The sequence below is a fragment of the Parasteatoda tepidariorum genome, chromosome 5 (genome assembly GCF_043381705.1).
Source record: "Parasteatoda tepidariorum isolate YZ-2023 chromosome 5, CAS_Ptep_4.0, whole genome shotgun sequence".
Lineage (NCBI taxonomy): Eukaryota > Metazoa > Arthropoda > Arachnida > Araneae > Theridiidae > Parasteatoda > Parasteatoda tepidariorum.
In genome coordinates this window covers 47,927,263-47,937,146 of record NC_092208.1, presented here as the reverse complement: position 1 = coordinate 47,937,146, position 9,884 = coordinate 47,927,263, and the positions used below count along the sequence as shown (strand labels likewise).

General features: G+C 31.5%; 1 protein-coding gene across 1 annotated transcript in view; it reads right to left on the bottom strand.

Annotated features, from left to right (window-relative positions):
* The window catches only part of LOC107446931 (uncharacterized), a gene marked incomplete in the record, with an annotated part of 18,383 nt that extends 9,716 nt beyond the window's left edge, over positions 1–8,667 (bottom strand). The window contains 1 exon segment of the mRNA XM_071181416.1: positions 8,568–8,667.
* Positions 8,668–9,884: the final 1,217 nt, after the last annotated feature.

Below are 9,884 nucleotides of genomic sequence, written 5' to 3'. Positions count from 1 at the left end.
TTGTTGTTGTTGTTAATTAACGTCGCACTAGAGCTGCACAATGGGCTATTGGCGACGGTCTGGGAAACATCCCGGAGGATGATCCGAAGACATGCCATCACAATTTTGATCCTCTGCGGAGGGGATGGCAGCCCCGCTTCGGTAGCCCGACGACCTCCGCTTAATGGAGAAATTATTTCTAGTGTTCGCCAAATTTATTCTTCAATACTTATTTCTTAGCTTAATAAATTTGATTAAGTGTAGCTCTATCCACCACGACCCACACCATATTAACAGTTCAAACACATGCATAAAATGCCACTTTATTAAAGTTATCTCATTTTGAATCATTTAAAGTATTTTTATAATTAACTGAAATTCAGAAAAAAATTAGTGTTTATTCCTTTATTATTTCATAAAATCATTTGAAACAAAAGGGAAGTTATTGCCTTCCCTGAAGTTAGATGATTTAATTATGCTTTTCATGCAAGATAGTGTAAACCAATATGTCTTAAGAAATTTGAAAAGTTAAAATTATTATGCCACAGATTTTACCCTGTATAATTGCTTGAAATTTTATTTCCGGTAAGTTCAACATTCTTTTTTTCAGCTATGAATTTAAATTATTAAAACAGGTTTTACATCACGTTTAAAATATTTTAAGTCTTCTTTTATGTTAACGAACCAATTTAAATAAAACCGGGACCTCATCTGTCGGACATAATCATGTTATAAAATACAGACTAGATTAAATCCAAATCCCAGGGAGATTGACTATCTCAACTGTAAAAGATGGACTTATGCTTATAGCAATGCAGAGATACATGATCAAAATTTTATTTGGGTTTTTGTTATTAAATCTGATCAACTATATACTAAAAGTTACAAATATACCGAATTCGTAACCACTTACATCCCTTTATTTTAAACTCCTGAATGTTTCTCAGTATAGAAATACAACTGTATTAATTTAATTCTATAAATACCCTAGAAACAATTTTACATTGGCTCCAATTAGGCTCAAAATTGGCTAAATATATGTCCCATAAGAGCATGTATTGGAGCCAATATTGGATTATTTAGATTTTTTTAATATTGATCCTAGAATTACTTTTAACATTGGGCAATAACAATTTTATCTAGAGCCGATATTGGCTGAATAATGGATATATAATATTAAGTTAATCTAGCAATTCTATATAGAGCCAATATCGGAAAATATCGGCCCTTTTTACACTTATTGAGTCAATATTCATGAATATTTCTCCAATGAGGGTTCAAGTTGTTTTGCTGCTACAGTAAATATTTCGATAGGGATTTTTTATTTTTTTCAATATATACTCAGTTTTATTTAACCAAGTTGGATTAAACCGGGTACTAGCATGCTTCGAAAAGAATAATTTATACTCCAAAAATCTTTTTCTCATTAAATAATATTTATTTTTGGGAACAAAAGGGTTAATTTACGTATCTGCTTCGGAAAAAAAAGTGGAAAACAATTCCTGGTTATAAGTCTTGGGTTACAATACATTTATTGAATTTAAAGTATATTTGAAAACATAACTGGTAAAGTAATATACTTTATTTTGTTTCTCTTTCTCCCCAATAACAAGTATGTTGGGGACTTTCTTTGATCCTGTCCGTTAATCCAGTGTTCCGCAACCTTTTTATCACCCCGGACCCGCCAACGTTTGATAATTTTACAGCGGCAGGGGGGGGGGGACGTTGATTGTTTATATTTTAGATTATTTTGATTTATTAATTTTAATTCAATTGCATTTAAACATGCATTCGAAATAAAATACAGTTGCACCAAAAAATAAATATAAAGTGATTTAACATTTTAACTTACTACAACGTTAAATCAATGAGAACCAGGAGCTTGTTTCTTTGCAATGAGACGGTTCCATCTGGGGGTAATCGGGGGCAATGATACATTACAAACATTAAAAAATTTATATCGCTACCTTCGGGCCCCCTTTTTTTTAAATAAGTAAAATTTTAATGGAACATAGATAATTTTAATTAGGGGTATAAACCTAGGATTTTAAATTCAGTTTCAGTGAAATGGGCGGCCCTGTACCATTTGATCCATGGACCGGTACCGCTCCGTGGACAAGGCGTTGGGAAACACTGCGGTAATCGATCCTGGATTAACTTCATAGCTCTCATTTCTAACCCTATATTCCTCACCATCCATTACAAATTGTTAGTCCTCATAAAAAAATGAAAACGCTCATAAGCTCATGTTGTTGACACAAATAAAATACTACGGTATATGTTTTTTTCCCCTTTTTTTTTCTTTTTTTTTTTAAAGGAATCTAAATACGATGGACTGTCCAAGATTACTGCCCTTGGCACAACAATCTTCACGGTTCAACTATATCTCCGTGCAAGAAACTCTCTGGAGCGTGATAACAGAAGAGAAGACAGCAGAAATCACACCTAATTGACCATCATCAGAAGCTACTCTTACTTATTTTCTATTTTGCTGTCTTTGTTTTCTTTTTTCAGTTGATTGTGGTATTTTAAATAGAAAATCGTCTCTGGGGAAAGATTTTACAGGATGTTTTTCATAAAGGACACGGTAACCTATTTAGGGTAACTAGATATAGATAAAAGACCATAGTTGGTAGTAATTATTGTTGTCAACTGAGGTAATCAAACTTTTACTGCTATTTTGCAATGATTTTCTGAAAATTGAATAACTGTTCCAGGATTTATGACAATAAACACTGTTTTTAGTTCCAAATTATCGTATAATCCGGGACAGAATGGAGATTTACGAATGTAAATGTTAAATTAAATTATTTTTTCCCCCTTGGACACTCAGAAGAAAGTGCTGGTTTCACTGCAATTTTGACGCTAAGAAAAAGTAAAGGAATTTTAATTAAGCAAACTATCAAGTAAGTAATACTTAGAGGTAATTATTAAAAATGTTTCTATTTAGAATAAAATTAATATGCCAATAATTGTATTACAGAGAAATATTATGTATTTTACAATAGTAATATATTTCTTTTTTTAAAAAAAAAAAATTTCATAAAAAAGAAATGGAACAAATAAGAGGAAGTCTATATTACAGTTAACTTTTATTCTCAGAGAATGAATTTCCCTTGTTGGGATAAGTTAAAGATAGAAACATATAAATAGAGTTCTCGTCCACTTCTAGGTGTCGTTAGACAATTTTTCACAAGTGCAAGTTCCTGGTGGCGATGCAGTAGCTTTACAACTTGGTGAAAAAATTTTAAAACCTGAAATTTTTCATATTTCAGCTTCTCTAGATTAGTCAAACCCTGAGAGATTTTTTTAAAATTAAAAGAGTTTAAAATTCACTTAGAAGGAAACATTTTACTTCTCGGCCTATCACATAAATACACTACTATCCAATGGAATTAGAATTTCTGTTGCCTACCCTTCTCATGTAAAGACGACTTTAAATGTTTTCTCAGTTCTAAAAACAAGTTTTTATTCGATGAGAAAAGTGCATATTTTTTAAATCCTTGTCAGTACATATCAATATCAAATACATATCAATTTAATATAAAAACAAACAAAACTGAAACATGCTATCAAAATCTAACGATTCACTTTGAAGGTGGAAGTGGAAATATCACGATTTGATAGATTGCCAGAGGAAATACAGAGGATTTGAAAGACGTTTTTTAAAAAACAACAACCATGTATCAACATGCAATCATATAGTATTGATGTTTGTTTTGTTTTTTTATCCCGCCTCTCACACTAGCGATTCGATAACGTATTTGTTTCTTCCTCTTAAACCCTTATTACTCTAACCGGCAGTAATACTACCAAATCTAAGAGTTCCATAACTTCAGAAAATATTTTTTCAGGTGGTATCAGAGATAGTGTATGAATATTTCAGTGAATTATAATTAATGGAATTTTTTTTCCACCACTACTTACATTTTAAATTTACATATATTAAATTTTATTACCGGTTTCACTTTTGTACATGATTTTGAAGTGCTGTTCAGCACTGATTTATACGCTGATTTATACACTGATTATTATGATTGATTACTAGCTGAATATCCGTTTTTTACTCAGGGGGGGGAGTAAATAATCAATCAATGAGTACTGATCAATACTAAGTAATCATGCGTAAGACTGAAAGACACATACCGGCACAATTAATAAATCAAAGATAATTCGAATTCCTTTTTATTTATTATTATATTTTTGTCCTTATCAATGACTTTACCTTATTAGATTATCCCGATCATCCCATCAAACAGTCAAAATTTACCGCAATCAAGATACTGAAAAAAATTCTTTCCACGGTATCTAAATTAAAACTAACACAGTTTTGATGCAGTTTTAATAGGTATCGAATATATTAATTTTATCTATATTAGTATATTTTGTACCTGTTAAACGTACCCCAATTACTATACCAATATTGGCTCCAATAATAGTATGGCGATTTTTTACGTTTCTCTTTAACGAATTAAAATCATTCCTCTATTGATTTTTCTTTTCTTTTTATTTTTTTAAATTTAAATTACTGTTTATTTTAAAAAATTTTAAACATGTATTAAAAGCAAAACTATAAACGAAATAAACACGCCGTTTCAGACAACTTTAGGAAAACTAACTTGGTGACGTAGATCATGCATGCTCCCCGTTCACATTTATCATTTACTTTATCTGATAAAACTATACTAATGAATCATTAATTATTAAAGAATGTTTAATATACTCCTTTTTAAATAATTCGAGTTATAAGCTACTAAACATCAATAATGTTATCTTAAAGATATTTTTTAAAAAAATAGAACCGTCTACAGTTTAATTTAAAATAATGGCTAATGCTAAATCATTCAGAAAATTCCATTTTTCAAATGCCTCTCTCGAACAATCTATTTTTTTTTAAATTTTATATAACCGTCGTTGAACAGCCGACCCAATTTTAGGCTTAAGACTACAACTCCGCAGCCTTGTAATTTTGAGCCAATCCAGAAGACAAGGAAACTCCTGGATCAGTACCCCCAGAGGTTTGATTTGTTGTGGGAACATGGATGACTTTGTGTCTCGACAGATTTAACGTGCATCAGTCATCATTTACTACACGGGGAATCTTCAACCGGCCGTCATCGAACTCGCGACCTCTTGAACATGGGCCCAGTACCCTACCAACCAGGCTAATTTTAAACGAATTTTAGAAGGAACGGGGGCTAAAATTTCAGGATGCTTACCCAAATTTTGTAGGAGTTATATGTGGACTTGCACACGCAGACAGGCGTATAAACTCTTCATTTTATTAATTGTATGTTTTCTTTCTTATTCTTATTATTATTTCTTATTCTTACTATTCTTTCTTATTCTTATTCATAAAAGGTATTTTAAAAAAATTTCTCAAACCTTTGAACATAGAAATTTCATACATGTCACTGCCAGCACAGCGAATCATTAATCATTTTTCAGTTATTTTGAAAGCTTATATAAATGAAAGGACTCCCCCCCCCCCCCTNAAGGCCCCCCCCCCCCCCTTAGCCATTGTTTTGAAAAAGTCTATTCTTTTTCACGAAAAAATGAAAGTGATTTTTCAAAAACGCTATAATTTTAAGACATTTTGCTACGAAAACCGCAAGCATTTAATTACATTCATTTTTTGCTCATAATAAGCAAATTATGTTGGTTCTATAATGAATGCGAGCGCATTAAATTTAAATTATGCTTACTTTGTGTAATAGAGAAAAATATGATTTTTTATGAAATTATTGATATTAAAATAAGGAACGAATGTTTCAATTTACTCCTTTCATTTTAGCCTATACGATTTTCGCATAGTTAGCTACAAATAACAATTTCTAGAAGCTTTTGTTCTTTCAAAACATACTAACAGTTAGCAGTTTTTTCCAAAATAATATATTCAGTTGGAGGAAAGGCTATTTCTATATCATACCCTTGTTTCCATGATGTTGTCTACCCGTACGTACGTAACATATAACACAGCTAAAAACCAAACAGTTTTGTAGTGCACAGTTTAAAACCAAATAATTTTATCGCTAACTCATTTTTGAAGACTCATTTTTGCTTCTTCACTCACAAAAGTTCTATAGAAGCCGAACAGGAACCTTTCAACAGGACTACGCTCCAGCACATATAGATAAAAGGTCTCAAGAATCATACAAGGGACTGAACTATTTTTAACTTGTACCAACTTTTTTTCTAGCTTTTTTAATAAGTTTTTTTTTGCCCTAGCTCTATTAAATTTTTCTAATACCTGCAAGTGAAGTAATGTGGGTATCTCGTTCCTGATTGGTTGTTGAAACGTGGCATTTGTTTACGTTAGCAACTGTTCTTTCCATTCTATTTCGAGTAATCCAATCCCGTCAAGTATCAATTTTCTTAAGTGACACATTTTATACTCTTTCACGAAAACTTCAATTCTTTCACTATATATTTCTTACTTAACACAAAGACTGGCACGTAGCAATGCAGAACATAGGCAAATTAATTATGCATCGAAGTTGCCAGATATACAAAACAAAATTATATCGTGTTTACAACAAAATACATAAACAAATAATAAATCTAAGTTAAGTGAAAGACGTAGACGAGAAATAGTTGTATTTCAACAAATTTGATGAGTGATACGGAGCTGTATTTGATTAACTTCACGTCAATTAACATTCTAACTTATGTGGAGAAATTTAGTTCTAACTTAATAAGCCGTTTTGATTATAAAAGATCAGCTGACGTCATAAGTCACATATGTGGGTATTCGTGATCTTCTTCTTGAAGTGCAATTATCCTATTGCTCAAGAATGATCACCATAGCGTCAATCGAAGTTTGGTTTTAGCTCTTTTTGTAGGCAAGAGTTTGATCTAAACAAACAGAATTTGTTGTTTTTAAGAAAATCTTTGAGGAAGGAAAAGGACACAATATTAGTAGGCGAGTTGCGGCTTATAGCAGAAAATTTTGTAACTTGCTCTGAGCTATTAAATAAGGTCAAAGATGGTCACTTTCAAAATTTGTAAATAGTAATATTTTCACCCTTATGATGCAATTCGTATCTGCTAACTCTTCCAGATTCTCCGGCAGATTTTATTTTAAAATTTAGTATGGTAGCAGATTTTTCGCATTCATGCTTGATTTCAGTTTTAATAAATTAGATTTATTATAATTTTAACTATCATTACATTTAAATAATTAAAATATACATTAAGAAAATCAGCTAGTTATCTCAATGGGCTTTGATGAAAATTGTGTTTTTAGTGAATTTAGCATTGGTCTACAATATCACTTCAATTAATTCACTATCATCAGGAAAAAACTTTTTTGAAGAGCGTAAAAGTTGGCAGGTATGTGTAATTCATATAATAATTATTAAAAGTTTTATTAGAAAAAGTGTGACAATACTAAATTTTTTCAATTAAATGGGTATTTTTATAAGTTAACTACCACTTAAGGCTTAAAAAAATATGAGAATTTCATGATTACCGAATAAAATTGGTAGTTTCATATTGCTAATATTCACATTGGATAGACATGTTTTATTTATTCAGGGTTGAAACTAAAAATTGTGCCATCAGTTTTCATGTTCTTAAAGCAAAGAAATGGTATACCATCTAACCAAACAGGTATATTGGGTTAGTTTTCGTTTGAAAGTTGTCCCTCGTTAAGACACAGTTCCCAGCAGATCTCCGAAGCCAAGCATCACTGGATGCGTTCAGTGTGTGGATGATCACTTTGGATCAGTTTGCATAGGGACCGAGGGTGTGCGGTATTGGTCCTCTTTAAACTGTTCTAGCGGAAAGGGCTCGACTTTGCGTGCATGTCGTCGGGCTACCGAAGCGGGGGTGCCATACTCTCTGCAGAGGATCAAAATTGTGATGACATGTCTTCGAATCATCCTCAGGAATATTTCCCAGAACATCGCCAATAGGCCTTTGAGCAGCTCTAGTGCGGCGTAAGTGAACTACAACAACATTTGAAAGATAAAAATATGGTTGTGATGTTTTAACAAGCATTGAAATTTTGTATCCACATTATTTTTTGCCATCCTGTATATATAAGGCGATATTGTGGGTTCTTGCTGTCATTTTTTAAGCAATTCCACACACCTGCACATGAAGAAAAGAAAAGCGTTATTAGTTTAGTATTTACTTAACAAAATGCTGTGGCACTCTTCTCATTTTGTTTGTTGTAATTTTATTTCCGGTGTGACGATAGAAAATCAGTTAATGGAATTCATGAAAAATTGCCTCGAACTGTAAAAGACATAAGAAGGAGAAAAAATTTGGTGAAAGTGCACTGTTGTTAGAAGATGTGCTTTGAGGAAGCTGTAATAAGCTTTAATTATAATTTAATGATATTTTTCGTAACATGACAACATTTGATTAAATGATCCCATCAGCAGGGTTTTTATTTTAAATCAAATTAATGCGCTTAATGAAGTACGTTTTAATAGCTACTGTTTGAAGTATTTATTTTGTTTACATTTTTCAATATTGTAGATTTAAATATCACGTTGCTCCTAAATCACAATTTAAATACTCAGAATTTTAATTACATTAGTTTATTAAGTCATTAAAAAGCTGCTTACCTTATTATTCAGGATATAGAGCTATAAGCACTACATCAATATATTCCAATAGAGAGCATCTTTCGTTTGCATTCTTCCAATGAATCGTTTGCACTTCTCGAACCAAAACTTCGATCGATCGCACTGACTATCTACAAATGAGAAATTTTCTTTTGAGCAGGATTTCAAAAATTTTTCTGTCTCAAAATTTTTTCCCAGGTCTATTTTCGGACAGTTTGGCATCACACATATTTACGTGATGACCCATTTTTTATTCGAAACGCATCATGGAACATAAAGTACATCGAGCTTTTGTTTTCGTTGATGATGTTTGCTTTGGGATGGATGTGGTAAAAATGTAGTATCCACTTTCGACTTACATTTTCACCTGGTCGGTTCATTATGGCCAGTCATCCGTGGTCAAGAGCACGTGGAAATGGGTCTTCTATCTTTCATTTTATCTCCTGCAGGCATCGTTAACTCAAAGCTTTCTCTTATTGGTCTGCGTGCGAGGATACAGATGAGATATTTTAATTTGCATGTTTGTCTGTCGTTTATGATGAGATCATTTTTATGTACGCAATTAATGTAAATTCAAATAATTTCCTTAGTTTGATTGACTATATAGGATTTTAACTATAGAATAGTTTGATCGATTGTAATTATACGATTGCATCCTGTTTCTAGAGCATTAGACTGAAAACGATGTCTTTAATAGTAAGCTAATTATCTAGAAATAGTTCCAAATGGATTTTAATAACTTACAAGGAAGTGGATGCATATAAGGTCTTTAAGGACACATGAAGTTAAATTTAAAAAAAAAATTATACAAAGATAATATCCCTATCAGGAATTTCCCGTAGAATTCAGAGCTGAAAAACTTAGGAATTTTCAAAAGAAGATATGTTTTATAAAAGTTTATTGTGCTGCAACTGTAAAAAAAACTTAATTGAGTTTTGAGTTTTCGAAAAAAAATTATGAAGGCAAAATTACTTTTGATAAAAAATATCACTCAAAGTAATCGTGATTAAAACAATAAGGATGTAATATTAAAAGTATGAATTGGATTTGAAATTCTCTGGCCATGACCTTTAAAGTTCAGAAGTCAATCATAAAAATAAAATTGGTTCAACGGTTTATTTTTGTTAAGGATTTTACAAATTGTATTACATGGTATAGTTAAAATGCTATTGCAAATTATTTGGTTAAATTATGCATGGTAATTCTTAATTGTAGTTTTTATTATAAAGCACATTTTAGGATTGCTTCAAGGATGAGTTCCTGCAGTTTATTTTGTGACAATTTATTTGCGGGATTTTGCATGAAAGTTCATATTTATAGAACAGAGTT